This window comes from Macaca nemestrina, chromosome 7 (assembly GCF_043159975.1).
Source record: "Macaca nemestrina isolate mMacNem1 chromosome 7, mMacNem.hap1, whole genome shotgun sequence".
NCBI lineage: Eukaryota > Metazoa > Chordata > Mammalia > Primates > Cercopithecidae > Macaca > Macaca nemestrina.
In genome coordinates, this window is record NC_092131.1 from 109,519,666 (window position 1) to 109,537,403 (window position 17,738).

A 17,738-nucleotide genomic window follows, 5' to 3' on the forward strand; every position below is an offset into this window, starting at 1 on the left:
ATGAACAGACATTTCTCAAAAGAAGACATTCATACAGCCAACAGACACATGAAAAAATGCTCATCATCACTGGCCATCAGAGAAATGCAAATCAAAACCACAATGAGATACCATCTCACACCAGTTAGAATGGCAATCATTCAAAAGTCAGGAAACAACAGGTGCTGGAGAGGATGTGGAGAAATAGGAACACTTTTACACTGTTGGTGGGATTGTAAACTAGTTCAACCATTATGGAAAACAGTATGGTGATTCCTCAAGGATCTAGAACTAGAAGTACCATATGACCCAGCCATCCCATTACTGGGTATATACCCAAAGGATTATAAATCATGCTGCTATAAAGACACATGCACACGTATGTTTATTGCGGCACTATTCACAATAGCAAAGACTTGGAATCAACCCAAATGTCCACCAATGACAGACTGGATTAAGAAAATGTGGCACATATACACCATGGAATACTATGCAGCCATAAAAAAGGATGAGTTTGTATCCTTTGTAGGGATATGGATGCAGCTGGAAACCATCATTCTCAGCAAACTATCACAAGAACAGAAAACCAAACACCGCATGTTCTCACTCATAGGTGGGAACTGAACAATGAAATCACTTGGACTCGGGATGGGGAACATCACACACCGGGGCCTATCATGGGGAGGGGGGAGTGGGGAGGGATTGCATTGGGAGTTATACCTGATGTAAATGACGAGTTGATGGGTGCTGACGAGTTGATGGGTGCAGCACGCCAACATGGTACAGGTATACATATGTAACAAACCTGCACGTTATGCACATGTACCCTAGAACTTAAAGTATAATAATAATTAAAAAAAAAAAAAAAAAGAAACTGCCCTCTTGTTCTCCAAAGTGGTTTCACCATTTTGTACTCCCATCAGTGATGTATGAGAGTTGCAGTTGCTTTACATGTCTGTCAACATTTACATTGTCAGTGTTTTTTATATTAGCCATTTTAGCACATATGAAACAATTGATTTTAATTTACATTTCCCTGATGATTAATGATGTTGAGCACTTTTTCATATGCTTATTTTTCACTTGTATATCTTTCATGGAGTGTCTTTCATGTCTTTTCTGATTTTAAAGTTGGGAGTCTTTTTATTGTAGGTATTCTTTGTATTCTGGGTATAAATCCTTTGATGGATAGATATGCTATGATTTTTTTTAAAGACTCTGTGTATTCACTTATTGGGATCTTTTTATGAACAAATTTTTTTGATAAAATCGACTTTATCAGTTTTTTATTTTATGTGTTTATGACCTCTAAGTCACAAAGAACATATTTTCTTCTAGAAGTTTTATGGTTTAGGATTTTATATTTAGGTCTATGATCCGTCTCAAATCAATTTTTGTGAACAGAATGAGGTTTAGTTTTTTTCAACATGGATATACAGTTGTTTCTAGTAAGTCTTTAAACTAGTAAATCCTTCCCTTTTGTTCTTTTTCAAGATTGCTTTGGTTATTCTCGATTCTTTGTCATAGAAGTTTTATAATTAGCTCATCTTGTTTTTCAAACTTAGCTGTGCTGGGTGAGCTGTGTTCATGACACTGCATTCCAGCTTGTGTGACAGCAAGACCCTGTCTAAAAAAAAACAAAAACAAAAAACAAAAAACAAACTGCTAGAATCTTGATATGGGGTTTTGTTGAGTCTATATGTCCATTTAGAATGAAAATTTTAATAGTATTGAGTCAGCTAATCCATGAACACATTATGTCTTGTCATTTATTTAGGTATTAATTTTTTTCTCAGCAATGTTTTGTAGCTTCCCTTGCATAAGACTTGCATATCTTACATTGGACTTTTTCTTAAGCATTTGATTTTTTAAATATTTTAAATTTTCTTTCTTTCTTTTTTTTTTTTTGAGACGGAGTTTTACCTTTGTTGGGTAGGCTGGAAAGCAGTGGCATGATCTCGGTTCACTGCAACCTCTGCCTCCCAGGTTCAAGCGATTCTTCTGCCTCAGCCTCTTGAGTAGCTGGGATTACAGGAATGCACCACCATGCCCGGCAAATTTTTGTAGTTTTAGTAGAGACAGGGCTTCATCATGTTGGTCAGGCTGGTCTCGATCTCCTGACCTCGTGATCCGCCCATCTTGGCCTCCCAAAGTGCTGGGATTACAGGCATCAGCCACTGTGCCCAGCTAATTTTCATTTTTAAGTTGTTTGTTGCTAGCATCTAGAAATACAGTTGATTTTTTGTTTGTTTAGAGTTGAGTCTCGCTGTGTTGCCCAGGTTGGTCTCAAACTCCTGAGCTCAAGGGATCCTCCTGCCTCAGCCACCCAAGTAGCTGGGACTTTAGGCATGTGCCAGTGTGCCTGGCTGATTTTTGTATGCTAATCTTCAATCATGCCAACTTGATAAATTCATTTATTCTAGAAATAGTTCTTGCATATTCCATACAGTTTTATATTAAATACATACACAACAGTCTAGTCTGCAAATAATGTTTTTACTTCTTTTTCTGATTTTCTGATTTTATGACTATTCTTCTTCTTTTTTTTTTTTTTTTTTGCCTTTCTGCACTGGCTACAATATCTAGTGCAACATTTAATGTGTGGTGAGCACAGACACCTTTCCTTGTTCTCTCAATCTTAGGGATAAAGGTCTTAATGTTTCATCACTAAGTATAATGTTAATTGTAAGTTTTTCATAGACCAGCCCAAAGAAGTTCCTTTCTATTCTTAGTTTGTTGAGTTTTTATTAGGCAGGGTTTTTAAATTTTGTGAGTTGCATTTTTAGCTTCTAATAAGATTATTACGTATTTCTCTTTTTTATTTTGTTAAGTTGATATATTATAGGGGTTGGAAAACAAGTGGGGCCCATGGGCCAGATCCAGCCCATGGACAGTTTTGCTGTTGTTGTTTTAGAGACAGTCTTACTCTGTTGCTCAGGCTGCCAGGCTGGAGTGCAATGACTCGATCATAGCTCACTGCAGCCTTGAGCTCCTGGACTCAAGCGACCCTCCCGCCTCAGCCTCCTGAGTAGCTGTGTCTTCACGTGCATGTCACCACACCAGGCAAATGTAAGAAATTTTTTGTGGGTCTTGCTGTGTTGCCCATGATGGTGTCAATCTCCTGGCCTCAAGCACTCCTCCTGCCTTGGCCTCCCAAAGTGCTGGTATTAGAGGTGTGAGCCAGCACACTCGGCTCCCATGGACTGTTTTTGTTTTTGTTTTCAGACAGGGTCTCTGTCACCCAGGCTGGAGTGTGGTGGCATGGACGTGGCTCACTGCAGCCTCAACTTTCTCGGCTCCAGCGATCATCCTGCCTCAGCCTCCTGAGTAGCTGCAACCACAAGTGTACGCCACTACACCTGGCTAATTTTTCTTTTTCTTTTATGCAGACATGGAGCCTTGATATGTTGCCCAGATTGATCTGGAACTCCTAGGCTCAAGTGATCCTTCTGCCTTGCCCTCCGAAAGTGTTGGCATTACAGGCATGAGACATAGTGGCCAGCCTATTGCAGTGGTTTTTTTCTTTTCTGTTTTTTTGTTTCTGTTTTTGTTTTTTTTGAGACTGACTCTTGCTCTGTCGCCCAGGGTGGAGTGCAATGGTGCGATCTGCAACCTCCACCTCCCAGGTTTAAGTGATTCTCCTGCCTCAGTCTCCCAAGTAGGTGGGATTATAGGCACATGTCACCAAGCCCAGCTAACTTTTATATTTTTAGTAGAAATAGGGTGTCACCATATTGGCCAGGCTGGTCTCGAACTCCTGACTTTAGGTGACCTGCCCGCCTTGGCCTCCCAAAGTGCTGGGATTACAGGTGTGAGCCACTGCACCTGGCCCTATTGCAGTTTTTAATATACATGAGTTCTCTCAGCTTTTGTCTATCAGAGAATGTCCCTACTTTTATTTTCGAGGGGTATTTTAGTTGGATATAGGACTCTATGTTGACCTTTTATTTCTTCTTTCAGTATTTTAAAGAAGTTATTTTATTGTACTCAGGCCTCATTTGTTTCTGGTGAGAAGTCATTCATCATTTTAATTTTTATTTCCCTTTCCATAATGTGTGGTTGTTCTCAATGGCTACATCTGTGCATTATATTTACTTTTCAGCAGATTGACTAGGATATGTCTAGGGATGTTTTTCTTTTTATAGAGTTTACTGAACTTCTTGGATCTATGTTTGTGTCTTTCATTAATACTGGTTCTTTCTTGGCCATTATATGTTTACATTTTTCTCTCGTCTCATACTCTCTTGCTTCTCTTCTTTGGAGATTCTAGTTATATGTATATTAGATGATTTGATATAAACCTACAGATCTCAGATGATTTTTCCTCTGCCCTTTTTCCTTTTGGTTTTCAGTTTAGATACTTTCCATTTGACCATCTTTAAGATTTTTGATGCTTTCCAAGGTTAACCTGTTAAACTTGTTTATTGAATTCTCCATTAAAAAATTTTTATTTTTAGTTATTTATGGATACATAGTTGCACTGAATTATTCATTTCTAATATTTTTATTTCTAGCGTTTCATTATATTTGTATAGTTACAATTTTCTGCTGAAATTTCCTACTACTTCATGCATGTTTTCCACATTTTCCACTCTACTTTTCAGCATTTTAATCAGTTATTTTATTGGTTTTTTTCCTTTTTTTTTTCTTTTAATCAGTTATTTTATTTTTATTTTATTTTATTTTATTTTATTTTTTTTTGAGACGGAGTCTGGCTCTGTCGCCCGGGCTAGAGTGCAGTGGCCAGATCTCAGCTCACTGCAAGCTCCGCCCCCCGGGTTTACGCCATTCTCCTGCCTCAGCCTCCCGAGTAGCTAGGACTACAGGCGCCCGCCGCCTCGCCCGGCTAGTTTTTTGTATTTTTTAGTAGAGACGGGGTTTCACCGTGTTCGCCAGGATGGTCTCGATCTCCTGACCTCGTGATCCGCCCGTCTCGGCCTCCCAAAGTGCTGGGATTACAGGCTTGAGCCACCGCGCCTGGCCAATCAGTTATTTTAAAGATCCAAACTGATAATTCAACATCTGGGTCTTTTCTAGTTCTGCTTCTATTGAGCCCTTCCTTTCCCTTACCATGAATCTTACTTTCTTGCTTTTGCCTGTCTTGTATATTTGATTGGATGATGGACGTTTTATATTGGGGAAAAAAAGAGAAATTGAAGCAAATATTCTAAAACAAGGCATGCCCTTTGGTTTTTGTTTTGTTTTGTTAGGCCAATTTAATGGTGGCTCGATCTGATGTATATGAGTTCTAGATTGGGACTTCATTGCAGTTTTAGTTTAGTTTGATTCAGTTTGCATCTAGCTTCAAATATTTTGAATGAAGGTAGAATCAGAACTCTCATCTCACCAGGACCTGAATTTTGGGCATTGGCAAGATTCCAGAGATCTGACTTTGCTTCATAGCTAAGCCACCAGCTTTTATCACTGTGGGAGATCGTTCCCTGCTTTACAACCTTGCTGCCAGGAGTTTTTTTTAATCAATGGGCTGGGGGACAGGAGGATATTTTTCTCAACTCTCATGTGTGCCCTGCCCTTTTGTAGAGGAATGCCCACAATGCCTAGGGGATGGGTTTCTCAGCATTTCTGACCCCACTTAGCCTCCAAGAGTGCCTGTGTTGGATTTCACAACAATCCTGCCTCTGCTTTCGTTTTTAAAGGGTATTTTGCCCTTGGGAGAAGTCAAGCTCTGTCAGCTTTCCTTCTATTATCCACACCTTTAGAGTACTACACCTTGCTGTACCTCATCATCTAAGGGGTAAGATTGGTTGAAAGCCTTCATCTGTGGATTTGGGTCCTCTAGGTTCTAATGTCAAACCAGCCCCCAAGTGGTTGTGAAAATTTTGTTAAATTTCAGCAAGTTTCTCTTTTCTCCCCCATAGTATTCATCTTCCTACCATAGTTCAACTAGGAATAACAAGAGCTAGGGGGTCTCTTCTCTCTTATGAAGGACTTGCCAATTTCTGGAGTTTGGATCATTTAGGTTTCTTTGGTTTTTGTTTTTGTTTTGAGACAGGTTCTCACTCTTACCCAGCCTGGAGTACAGCCTGTAGTGATCTCAGCTCACTACAGTCCCTCTGCCTCCCTGGCTTAATTGATCCTCCCACCTCAGCCTCCTGAGCAGCTGGGACTATAGGCGTGTACCACTACGCCCATCTAAATTTTGTATTTTTTGTCGAGACAGGGTTTTGCCATGTTGCCCAGGCTGATCTCAAACTTCTGAGCTCAAGAGATCTGCCTGCCTTGGTGCCCCAGTGTCCTGGGGTTACAAGCATAAACCACTGTACCCAACCTAGATTTCTTTGTGTCCTTAGCTTTCTGATGAGTTAAACATATCTTTTATTTTCTATTTAATCTGGCCTGTTGTTGTTGTTTGCTAGAGTGCAAGGTATATTCCCTTGTGACTTCATATCAGTAGTGAATTTCAGAAATAGGAGTTTATTTTTGTAATAAAAACATTTTTTTTAGGTCAGGTGCAGTGGCTCATGCCTGTAATCCCAGCACTTTGGGAGGCCAAGGCAGGTGGATCACCTGAGATCAGGAGTTTGAGACCAGCCTGGCCAACATAATGAAACCCTGACTCTACTAAAAATACAAAAATTAGCCGGGTGTGGTGGTGGTCGCCTGTAATCCCAGCTAGTTGGGAGGCTGAGTCAGGAGAATCGCTTGAACCTGGGAGGCAGAGGCTGCAGTGAGCCGAGATCATGCCACTGCATTCCAGCCTAGGTGACAGAGTGAGACTCCCTCTGAAAAAAATAGAAAAAAATATTTTTGAAATGGGTTTCACTGCCACACTGGCTGTGGAGTGCCATGACATGATCATAGTTCACTGCTGGCTTGACCTTCTGGACTCAAATGATCCTCCTGCCTCAGTCTCTTGAGTAGCTGGGACCACAGGCATGTGCCACCATGTCTGGCTAATTTTTGTATTTCTTTGTAGAGTTGGAGTCTGCCCTTTTCTCCCACTGCCATTTTCTCACTCAGATAGGGACACTGAGGTCTAGAGGAAAAGTCACCTGTCCAAGGTCACAAATCTAGGAGGGAACCCAGCTCTTTAAAACCTGTCTACTCAGTTTTAAATTTTTTGGAGATAGGATTTCGCTCTGTCAGCAGGCTGGAGTACAGTGGGTGAGATCACCGCTCACTGCAGCCTCAACCTCCTGGGCTCAAAGTGATCCTCCAACATTAGCCTGTTGAGTAGCTAGGACTACAGGCATGTGTCACCACCACGGCCAGCTATTTTTAAAGTTTTTTTGTAGAGACAGGTCTCACTATGTTGCCAATATGGTCTCAAACTCCTGGGCTCAAGTGATCCTTTTGCCTTGACCTCCCAACATGCTGGGATTACAGGCATGGGGCACTCCGCTCAGTCCCATGTTATATTTCTATGGGACAGCTCTGGTCTGGACTGTGCCACTCTCCCTGGACCTGGTCCCATAGGGCTGGTCGGCAGCTACCCTACTTCAACATGGCCACCTGCATCCTCAGTGCCACAGGAGCCCCCTGCCCCCATGAAGCAGTGCGTGCACATTGTTGATCATGAGATGCATGGTGGTCTTGGGCATGAGACCAACCATGTGGTCACATACAGTCTTGTTGACAATGGCCATGTAGGAGTCCACCAGGTTCTGGGTGGTCTCCATTTGTTTGCACCAGCTGTGGGTCCATGGAATGCATGAAGCTGTCGGAGCCATTCTCCTTGGCCTTGTGGGCCTGCCATAGAGAACACAAGGGCATCAGGATGGCCAGGCCATGCAGCCAGGCTCCACGAATTCCCAGGATCTCAGCCCCTCCAAAATATCTGGAACATTGAGGCGCAGAGAGAAGTGACTGTACTGAACACACACCCAGCTCCCTACGTGCTCTAGAGGGTTTCAGGTCTCTGCATTTCAGGACCCCAGACTCCCCTGATCAGGCCTCATCTTAGTTCTCACTCTAGTACCCAGAATTTGCCTCCATTTCCCAATCCAGAAATTAGAAAAGAACATCTCCAGGTCCCTTGCTTGAAGTCCTGGCCAGAGCTGGTGCCAGGCTGCAGACACCTGGCAGGAGGCAAGAGAAGGGCATACTCACTTTCTCCTTCTCCTGGGAGGCCCACGCACCAACATTGCTAATGCCACTGCCACTAGGCAGCACAGCCAAAGTAGACGCACACAGGAGAAGGGGAAGGGTTGAGTGAACTTGGGACACTGCACCCTAACTTTAATGTGTTGTTGAATTCAATTTGCTCATATTTTGTGGAGGATTTTTGCATCAATATTCATCAGTGATATTGGCCTGTAGTTCTCTGTTTTGGACGCATCTTTGGTGTTGGTATTAGGGTAACACTAGCCTTGTAGAATGAGTTTGGAATAGTTGGGTAAGGTCTCTAGTTTTGGAATAGCTTGAGTACGGTTGGTATGAGTTCTTTAAATGTTTAGTAGAATTCAGCAGTGAAGCCCCAGGTCCCAGGCTTTTCTTTGCTGGGAGACTTTTTATTACGACTTCGATCTCAGTATTTGTTATTGGTCTATTCAGGTTTTGGATTTCATCATGGTTCAATCTTGCTAGGCTAGATGTGTCTAGAAATGTATCCATTTTTAGTAGGTTTTCCTATTTCTTTGCATATAGTTGCTTATAATAGCCAGTACTGATCCTTTGAATTTTTGCAGTATCAGTTGTAATGTTTCCATTTTCATATTTGATTTTATTCACTTGGGTCTGGGTCTTCTGTCTTCTTTTCTTAGTCTTAGTTAGGCTAAAAGTTTCTCAATGTTGTTAATCCTTTACAAAAACCAGCTTTTCAATTCATTGATACTTTGCTTTCTTCATTTCATTTATTTTGCTCTGATCTTTATTATTTTTTTTCTTCTACTAATTTTGGGTTTGGCTTGTTCTTGCTTTTCTATTTCTTTAAGGAGCATTGTTAGGTTTTTTATTTGATGCTTTTCTACTTTTTAAAAGTAGGTGTTTATAGCCATAAACTTCCCTCTTAGTCTTGCTTCTGTCATGTCCCATAGGTTTTGGCATGTTGTGTTTCCATTATCATTTGTTTTAAGAAATGTTTCAGTTTCCTTCTTAATTTCTTCATTGACCCCCCTGGTCATTCCAGAGCATATTATTTAATCTCCATGTGATTGTATAGTTTCCAACATTTCTCTTGTTACTAATTTCTAGTTTCATTCCATTGTGGTCAGAGAAGACATTTGATATTATTTTAATTTTTAAAAATTTTTAAAGACTTGTCGTTTGACCTAAGATATGGTCTATCCTTGAGAATGATCCATATGCTGAGGAAAAAAAAATGTGTATTCTGTAGCCCAAGGGAGAAGACACCTGCCCCCACTCTGCTGCAACACACAGCGCTCTGCTCAGGGATGGGGCAGTGATGTGCTGTTGTTATACAAGGGGTTCTGTCGGAGAGGGAACAGAAGTCTGTTCTGTAGTGTTTACCATTTTCCATGGTGCAAATATTCCATGGCTCATGTCAAGCTGCCACCATCTTCTCAGCCTGAGCTTGTTTGTACTCACCCTTGGGAAGGCTATCCAAGTATTTGAAAGGAGGTGGGTGTGGTGATCTAAAGTGTATCTTTATTAGATACACTCCAAGCCCAGTTATGCTATGGTTCTTGCAGACTCATAGAGGAGCTACTTGGTGGTCTCAGATAAGATCTGGAAGAATTCTCTGGGTTACCAGGCAGTAGAAACTCTTATTCCCTACCTGTAATTTCTCTCCAAAAAAATTGTCTATGTGTCTGTCTGTCTGTCTCTCACTCTCTCTCTCTCTCTCTCTCTCTCTCTCTCTCTCTCTGCTGAGTCATTCGGAGCTGGGCCACTTGGGCTGACAGAGCATCCCTATGGCCACCACCACTGGGACTGCACTGGGTCAGACCTAAAGCCAGCAAAGCACTGGGTCTCACTCAAGGCCCACTGTCAACACTATGTGGCTATTGCCTATGTTCACTCAAGGTCCTGGGGCTCTACAGTCAGTAGGTGGCAAAGCCAGTCAGGCTTGTGTCTTTCCCTTCAGGGCAACCAGTTCCCTCAGGCCCTGGTGCATCCAGAGATGCTGTGTAGGAGCCAGGGACTGGAGGCAAAGAGCTTAGAAACTTACCTGGTGCTTTATTCTACGGCAGCTGAGCTGACACTGAAACCATGAGACAAAGTCCTTCCCACTCTGCCTTTCCCTTTCCACAGGCAGAGGAGCCTCGCCCTGTGACCACCACCACAGGCCCACAGGGAGTGCTGCCAGGCTACTGTTGATGTTTACTTAGGGCCCAAGGGCTCTTAAGTCACTTGTGGTGAATGCTTCCAGGCCTGGGACTCACCCTTCAAGGCAGTGGGCTCCCCTCCAGCCCAGGGCAGGTCAAGAAATTCCATCTAAGAGACAAGGCCTAAAATCAGTGACCACAGGAGCCTATTTGGTGCTCTGCCCCACTGTGGACAGGCAGGTACTTAAGCTGCAAGACAGAGTCCCTTTTACCTTTCCCTCTCCTTTTCTCAAGCAGAAGAGGTCTCTCACCACAGCCACCAAAGCTGGGAATGTGCTGGGTCCCACCTGAAGCCAGCATGTCTCAGAGCCTTTTTCCAGGCCCATAGCAGACTACCTGGGTGCCACCGTTGGCTGTGCAGGGTGGTGCAAGCATTTGGACTTGGGAAGAGGGAGGAAAAGAACACGCACAGGAAGGTCACAGTGTAAGCAACAGTATGGAGGTGGGAAAGGTCAGCTCATGGATAGAAAAAGTTGATCCAATTTGGCAGGGCCCACAGGGAGATATGGTGCGGTGGTGAGAGGTGGGCCACGTCAGAAAGAACCTTGAATGCCAGGCTGAGGTGGGAGGCATTTCCTGTCGTATAGAAGGTGCCATGAGGTGGTGGGGAGGGTAACATGATGAAAGGATATTTGGGAGGATGGATCTGGCATCGGTGATGGGTAGGGGTAAGGAGTGAACAAAGCCAGAGGCTTTGTTCAGGCTTAGCTGTTTAAAGGCAGTTTCTACACTGAATTTCAATGTGGATCCAAGCATGCATGGGGTAGATGATTTGGAAAAGCAAAACCATTCCCTTCCCATTACAACACAGTTTCCCAGCTGAGCTCATCACCAGAGTCCTACAATGCAGACAGTCGAACTACCCCAAACTCTGTCCCTAGAAGCTGTGACCCAGAGGGAGTCCTTGTCCAACTGTAGCCCGAGGACACTGCAGCCTGAGCAGGACTGCACCTGTTCCCTCCCAGGAGCCTCATCTCTGTCTGGCCAGGCTTTCACTTCAAATGTCCTCAACTTTGGCTTCAAAATCTGTTGGGTCAGATTCATGGGAGCTCTGGCCTCCTTTGGGTTAGGGATTTTTAAATAGTGTTTTCAAGCAGGCAGTAGATCAACTCTGCTTGCTTACTTCTGTGTGCATCTACTGTTCCCTGGCCCCAGATCTTTTTCCTTGGTTTATCCTCTCATTGTGTTGCAGCACATCTTCCAGTAGCTTCCTGAGACAGAGTGAATGGAAGCCAAGCTTTCTGACCTTCACGTAGTTTAGAATGTTACTGTTCTACCCCAACTTCTGATTAATAGTTTGGCTGGATATAATGCTGTAATTTAAATGTAACTTCTCATCACATTGGGAAACATTGCTCTATTATTTTCTAGTTCCCAGTGTTGTTGGGAAGAAGTCGGTGCCATGTGGAGTCTTGGCTCTTTATATATGACCTGTCTTTTCTCTCTGGAAGATTTTAGGATTTTCTCTCTGTTCTTAGTTTTCTGAAATTTCCCAATTATGTGCCCTGTTGTAGATCCTCATTCACTGTGTTGGTCACTTGGTAGATTTTTTTGAACTAGAAAATCATGTCCTTCTATTACAGGAAGCCACCAGCAGGTTTGTCTGAGCTGAGTAATCACATTATTTTCTTCCAAGGACAAGAGGTATCAAGGCTCTGAGAACCTTACAAGTGGATGTGGGGAAAGGGTGCCTGAAGTGAATCCAACAAAACTGCTGCAGCACCCACTGAGCTCATGTCCTAGGGCCAGGCTCTGCCTGAGGGCAGTAGACATGGGTGAGACCCACTTCCTGCCCAGTCCCATGGTAGGGCTTAGGACACACATGGTCCAGGAGGCCCCCAGCCCCGGGCTACCTTTACATGCACCTGCCTGCATGTAGCAATCAGTGAGCCACAGGACAACTTAGGGGAAAGGGCAGCTCCAGAGAGCAGGATAGGAGGGAGGTAAATAATCACGGAGTGGGGAGTGGCCTTGTTGGGAAGGGGCAAAGGCAGGCCCATATGTTTTGTGTGTGTGTGTGTGTGTGTGTGTGTGTGTGTGTGTGTGTGTGTGATGTGTATTTTGGAAAATGGAGAGAACAATTTGCCCCTTTTCTGGCCACTGCACCCCGTTTTTCATGAAGTTTTTCTTCCCATCATGTACTGAGTGTCTCTGTCTCCTCTAAATTCATATGTTGAAGCCCTAACCCTCTGCACGGCTGTATTTGGAGATGAGGCTTCTCAAGAAGTCATTAAGGTTAAATGAGGTCCTAAGGGTGGGGCCCTGATTCAGTAGCATTAGTGTCCTTATAAGACGAGACACTAGAGAGTACAGTCACTCTCTGTCTGCACAAATACAAAGAAGAGGTTATGTGAGCACACAATATGACAACCAGCTACGGGACAAGAAAAGAGGCCTCAGAATGTAACCTACCTTGCTGGCACTTAGGTCTTGGATTTCCCAGCCTCCAGAACTGTGAGAAATAAGTGTTTGTGGTTTAAGCCACCCAGTCTGTGTTATTTTGGCATGGCAACGTGAACTAATACATCTCCCCACCCTACTTCAACCACATGACACTAGAGGGGTTGGCAGTTTTAGTGTCCCAGCTACCCAGCCAACCCAGATCACACCAAGCAGAAACTTTCTTCTGGAGTTTTCTGAATAGGAACTAATGGAGGGGAGCACCATCCTTTGTTGGGGGCAAAGCCAGGAAGATGGAAGTCTCGTGCTACCAACAGCCTGACTCCAACCTTGTGGGGAAAGTTTCTCTGAGAGCACAAAACTCATCTGCAGACTGAGGTGGAGACAGAGACAAGGGAAAGAGCCTGCAAATCCTGACTGCACTGGTGACTCTGAGACCAGGTATTCCTGAGGCCCAGCTGTTCCCTGCCCTGCACATGGCTAACTTACTGACCAATGAACTTCCCTTCTTGCCTAAGGCAACTCAAGTGAATTTTCTGTCACTCACCCCCAAAGAGCCCTGACTGCAATGGCAGGGCATGGCAGGGCTGGGCTGGCTGTGGTAGAGGACAGTGTGGGTGGAATCAGCTGTGACAGGCACACAGGAAGTGCAGTTATCGAGTGGACTCCATGAGATCTTCCTCCAGCCCCGACTGTGAGCAAAGCTAGGCTCATATGCTCAGTAGGTCAGAGTGAGCGATTTGGTCAGAGGTGCCATGCTCAGGGCCATCTTTCTATGAGTCAGACTCTTCAGCATCAAAGGCTTTGCCATCAGAGATAGTTTTAGTCATATCTTGGGTTCACTTTATCAATTGCTGTTCCCCTATTTTCAGGATCTTTACACTAGGCTGCCCCACGTGGGTGTTAGGAAGCCATAGGCATCCTGGCCAGAAGCCCAGACCACAAAAAGGACTTCCGCCAGCCTGCCCCGGGTTCCAGAGGGCAGGATCAAGGGGTGGTGGGAGGATCCCAGCCTGGGCAGTCATGACATGTCCACCACTCTTGATCTGTCTTCTGGAACTTTTCACCTCTCCAGTTTGGGTCCTGGTGGGGCACACATGGTAAAGACAATGAACGTCCATGTCTCCGACTAGTTTTCCCATCAGAAGTGGTCGTTGCACCAATCACCCTCCTCCACTAAAACTGGACAGACCAAGGGCCACTTTCCTAATGGATGGGTCTTCTTGGTCCATCTCATGCTCCCAACAGAGTTCCCTCCCTACGGTGGGAATGTGCCATGCCAGGAGAGCCCTCTTGACCCAGCCTCCAGCCAAAGCCAGTCCCCCTGCCAAGCAGGCCCTAGAGTTACACTGGAGGGTGACAGGCCTCACCTGGAAACTTCTTGTTGAATATTGTCAGTTTCCCACACAAGTGCAGCTTGGCAGTTTAATTCAAATTAAAAACAGGAGACTGCTGCTTCAGTCTCGACTGCTTGAAAATTAGGCCGTGTAGAGCTTTTGTTTACTGGAAATTGTGGAGTCAGACATTGTGCAGATTGACCCAATAGCTACAGCAGGTACACACATAGGGCGCCAACCAAGGACAAGTGTGCACACGCACACATACACACAGCAGAAAATCGAGAAATAAACTCTTTTAATTTTAGCTGTCATGGCAGTTTTGTGTCATTTCCCCAAAATATACAAATTTTATTTTATGATTTAGTCTATTTAGAATTACTTAAGGAAAAGGAGATGTGAGTGCAGTGGCTCATATCTATAATCCCAGAATTTTGGGAGGCTGAGGCAGGAGGATCACTTGAGCCTGGAAGTTTGAGACCAGTCTGGGTAACATGGTGAAATCCCATCCCTATACAAAAATATGAAAATTAGCCAGATGTGGTAGCATGTACCTGTGGTCCCAACTACCCAGGAGACTGAGGATCCCTTGGGCCAGGGAGGTGGAGGTTGCAGTGAGCTGAGATCACATCACTGCACTCCAGCCTGGGTGACAGAGTGAGATCCCATGTGAAAAACAAAGAGAAAGAGAAGAGAAAAGAAAAAGAAGAGAAAGGAAAAGAAATAAGAGAAGAGAAAAGAAAGGAGAAAAGAAAAGAGAGGAGAGAAGAGAAGAGAGGGGAGGGGAGGAGAGGGGAAAGGAGCAGTGGGATCTTGATATCTGGTATGGGGAAACTTAAGTGGATACATCTGAGAACTTCGAACCTCCAGTTTCCACTCAATGCTCTGGGCTAAAAGAAGTAGCTCCCTTTCCTTGCTAAGAGAAGGGCAGCTGTCCCTTGCCTGGAGACTAGGCAAAGAGCCTCCAACAAGGCCTTACAGCAGGATGAAGTGTGTCATTATTGCTGCCCCACATTGACACCAGGCTATGGTCATTCCTTATCATGGCCCAGGGTCACAAGCACAGTCTGGTCTGGGAGAATGATTTTTTGCCGAAAATGTTGCAATAGCTTCCGAGTGTGTACTGGCAGAATCTGGGAGAGGAGGTGGAGGACTGGACATAAGGATGTTGGACCATGGGGAGACTAAAGGCTGTATACATGAGAATACACTGAAGTGGGAGCACTCTCAGGATTTAATGGCTTGGCAAGGACACCTGGGGCTCTAACATGCTGCTGCAGTGGCTCCTTGAAATGTGGATGGAACAGTTGCTGCAGGGAATTAGGTGGAGATTATGGAACTGCATTTGCAAAGCATCAAAGAAGCCGGAAAGTACAGGGAGGTAGGAATGTTGGAATGGTTCGTTATATGCCAGCAGATTCGGAATCCCCCACTTGACTACGTGCCCTTGGAAACCTCACAGGAACTCCCCTCTCTAGGCTAACAAGGAAGGCACTAGTGAGAAGGGCACCTGAATATTTCAGAGACTCAGGGCACTATCCTTTGTAGGCCAGGATTGACAAGAGGAGATGCTGCCGTGAGACCAGGCTTCGTGGTGTCAGTGGGAATGGTGGAAGGCCAGAACAGCAGATGCCAGGTGGTGGCACTTCACCATCATCAACAATGTGGATGTAATTAACTTAATTGGTAGGAAGGCTAGAGTGATAACCAGGATGCGTTGACCTCCAGGGATCTGTTGTATTGGGTAAAAACTGATGGCATTCCTGGGGAGAGTTATATAGGCAGTTGACTAGGGTATTTTGTTGTTTGGAGATAGGATCTTACTCTGTAGGCCAGTTTGGAATGCAGTGGCACAATCATCTCTCTCTGCAGCCTCAACCTCCTGGGCTCAAGTGATCCTCCCACCTCAGCGTCCCAAGTAGTTGGGATTACAGGCATGCACCACGATGCCTGGCTATTTTTTTTTTTTTTTTAAATTTTAGTGAAGATGCGGTCTTGCTATGTCGTCTAGACTGGTCTCAAACTTCTGAGCTCAAGCAATCCTCCTGCCTTGGCCTCCCAAATTGTTGGGATTACAGGTGTGAGCCCTAGGATATTTCCTGATTTGTATATTCAGGAAACAACAATAATAAGATCTGGCACGCAGAAGGCTGCAACAAAAAGTTACAATTTCCTACCCAGTTTTCAGACTGAGACAATTGAGACCTATAGCTCATTGATTGTAGGGGAGGCTGGGTATTCTTGGAAAAAGATCCTGCAACATTACTACATGGTATTCATTAATTATTCTCCAAAGGGATGTGGGGTCATTGATGAAAGTCACTGTAGCTGATGAAAAGGGAATACCCAGACTGTTTGAGGGCCGTTTATATAGGATTAGAGCTGACCCTGACCCCAGAAGACCCACAATGCCACGATGTCCCCTCTCCAAAAGACTGAGGACGTGTGAAGATTAGGTAATAAATGGATCCCTGGATTAAGAGGCTGCAGCCCCATCTGGTTGTCATTTATCTGTCCCTAAATATGCAATTGATATAAGTATGCTTAGAAGGTAACAGAGCTCTCACTTTACCCCCTGAGCTGTAGGTATGAGCCACTATAGTAGGAAGAGCCCGGGGGAAGTCTCTGAAACTCCTTCTTCCCACTTCCAGGAGCAATGCAGTATTCCAGGTGGAATCACAGAGATTTAGCACCTCCCTCAACTGTGACTGCCAGCTTATGATAGTATTCTTACATTTCCCCACCTGTCCCTTGTGCTATTCTCATCATCATTTTATTTCCACCCATCATAAATCCCACAATATGTTACTACGTTTGCCTCAATTATTTCTAGACATCAAAAAATGAGAAAATAGGATCTTTTCTATTTATCCATGTATTTATTATGTCAGTGGTCTTCATTCCTTTGTGTAGATCCAAATTTCTATCTGGTGTCATTTTTCTTCTGACCAAAGAATTGTTTTGAACATTTCTCAGAGTGCAGGCCTGCTGATAATTATCCTGGCTTTTCTTTGTGTGAAAAAGTCTACATTTTGTGTTCATTAAATTTTTTGAAAATGTTTTATTCCGTTTTTCTTTTTTTTTTTTTTTTTTGTAGAGATGAGACCTCACTATGTTGATCAGGCTGGTCTTGAACTCCAGGCCTCAAGCAATCCTCCTGCCTCAGCCTCCTAAATTGCTGGAATGATTACAGGCATGAGCCACCACACCTAGCCTCACTGACTTCAACTGCTTTTAATCCCATATCTGCAGAGGTAACTATTTCATCTCTAGTCATTCTTTTTGTTTTATTTTGAGACAAGGTCTCACTGTGTTGCCCAGGCTGGAGTGCAGTGGTGCAATCACAGCTCACGGCAACCTTGACCTCCTGTGTTCAGGTGATCCTCCTGCCTCAGCCTCCTGAGTAGCTGGCACTACAGGTGTGTACCACCATGCCTGGCTATTTTTAAAAATTGTTTATAGAGCTAGGTCTCCCTCTGTGGCCCAGGCTGGTCTTGAACTCCTGGGCTCAAGCAATCCTTGCATCTAAGCCTCCCAAAGTGCTGGGATTACAGGCATGAGCCACTTCACCCAGCCAGTGTTTATTTTTTATTTTTATTTTTTTGGTCAATATATCTTCCATTTCTCTCTTCTCATCATGTTCCAACTTTTTAGCCTTCTTGAACATATGGAGCATATTTATAATATGTTTTTTAATATCCTTGTCTGCTAATTACATCATCTGTGTCATTTCTGGGCCTATTTCCATTGATTTATTTCTCTCCTGGTTATAGGC

The 17,738-nt window shown here is 44.1% G+C and overlaps 1 long non-coding RNA gene across 8 annotated transcripts in view; it reads left to right on the forward strand.

Moving 5' to 3' along the window:
• Positions 1-17,738, forward strand: part of LOC112429441 (uncharacterized) — a 59,487-nt gene that overhangs the window by 21,750 nt on the left and 19,999 nt on the right. For 6 of the 8 annotated variants that reach the window (XR_011626247.1, XR_011626246.1, XR_011626249.1 and 3 more), the window contains one exon: positions 17,061-17,217. The exons of the other annotated variants lie outside the window; for them this stretch is intronic. This is a non-coding gene — a long non-coding RNA (uncharacterized lncRNA). The remainder of the gene's footprint in view (positions 1-17,060; positions 17,218-17,738) is intronic. 8 annotated transcript variants of the gene reach the window in all.